General features: G+C 49.4%; 1 pseudogene; it reads right to left on the minus strand.

Annotated features, from left to right (window-relative positions):
* Positions 1-210: 210 nt before the first annotated feature.
* On the minus strand, positions 211-699 carry LOC119522504 (annotated as a pseudogene).
* Positions 700-1,652: the final 953 nt, after the last annotated feature.

Here is a 1,652-nt window from a genome sequence, read left to right on the forward strand (position 1 = left end):
CTGTAGATACAAGACTTTGTAAAAGTATCTCATGCAGCTGTGGGGATGCACAAGTCCAAATTCTGTAGGGCAGGCAGCAAACGGCAACTCCAATGAAGGTGTCTCATGAACTCCCCAGGGGACGCTGGCTAGCCGAAGAAGTGAAGGTCCTCTCTCTGTTCCCTTAAAAGTCTTCAACTGATTGGCTTAAATCCAGCTGATTGAAGTCTCTCACTCCTCTAACCGTGTGTGCTTCACGGTTGGCTCTGACCCATCGCTTTCGTTTCCCGACTGCTCGTCATCGTCCTCGTCATCCCGGAAGATGTCATCGTAGGCGGAAACTTCAAGGTCATCGTCTTGTTTGATGAGTAGTTTGATCTGGGTGTCATTGTACACATTCACGATGTTGACCGGCCTGTGGGTGTCACACACGAAGAATACGGCATCTTCCTCGGGCTGCAGGATATCCAACAGGTCTACGTTCGCGCCACAGTTTATGAGGATAAAGTAATGGAACTGCTCTTTATGCTCAAGAAATGCAGTTTCTAGCTCTTGCCACCCAGAAACTGGAACCAGCATGTATTGCACGTGGTCACACTACAACAAGGCCTGAAGGATCTTGCAGGCACACAGCGCGTCCACGTCCAAGGCCACGAAGAGAAGGACCCTCTGATTCTGGACCAGCTTGTAAAACTCCTTGCGGAAATCGGACACGAACATGTCCACGGCGGCCGGACCCCCTGCGCTCGCCCTGGGATCGAGAAACTCTTTAAAAAGAACTCTCTCCTCCTATACCAAGTCTCTATTTTGCACTCAGAATCTCGTCTAGGCACTGAGCCTGATGGGGACCAGGAGAAGCTGAGAGGAAGTGTGTGGCTGCCATGAAGTTTCCCTGTGGGCTGGCTCCCAGCAGTCTGGGTACAAGCACCTTCAGCCAAAACCCAGTCACAGGTTCCTAGTCATTGGTCTTCTTTGTGGCTACAAAGCCCCTAGAGAGAAAACAGTATCAGGAGGTTTCAAGCAACTTGCTTGAGACAGTGCATTGTCAGCAAGTGTGTGGGGGTGGGGGGGTGGGATCTTCAAAGAACATGTTAACTTGACATGGAAAATTCCTTTATGCAAAGATATGACACCATGATACTTCAATGAACAAGTCCTTCGGGAACAAAGCTTCTTTTACTGAAATCATCCAGTCACAGAGGGAGTTGTGGCCTCTCAGACTCTTCCGCTCCAAGTTAGTTCTGCAGCTGCTCTGGGTGTGGTCCCAGCATAGGTGTGAGCCTCTAGCAGGTGGGCCAGGTATGTCTGAGAGGAAGCAGTTCACACAGCCACCCCCAACAGTGTCCCGTAGGTCTTGGTTACGTGTGTGCTCTCTGTCAAAGAGCAGGGTCTGGGGGTAGGGGTAGGGGAGGAGGGGGAAAGGGAAGGCCATACTGCTGTGCATGGACAGGAGTACATATCCAGGTCACACTCCAGTAATGATTACATCTGCCTCTGATAGTAAATCTTTTTCTCTAATACAGACTGTTATTAGAATATCCTGTGGTGAAAATTGTAGCCATGAATAAATGTGGAAAGAAGGAGGAAACATTGGCTGGTAATACAATGCAAAGCAACTGTAAAATGAATGGAAAGGGTGATGTCTAGGAATTCGAAGCATGGCACAGGAGGGT

The sequence above is a fragment of the Choloepus didactylus genome, chromosome 1, assembly GCF_015220235.1.
Source record: "Choloepus didactylus isolate mChoDid1 chromosome 1, mChoDid1.pri, whole genome shotgun sequence".
In the NCBI taxonomy this organism is placed as follows: domain Eukaryota; kingdom Metazoa; phylum Chordata; class Mammalia; order Pilosa; family Megalonychidae; genus Choloepus; species Choloepus didactylus.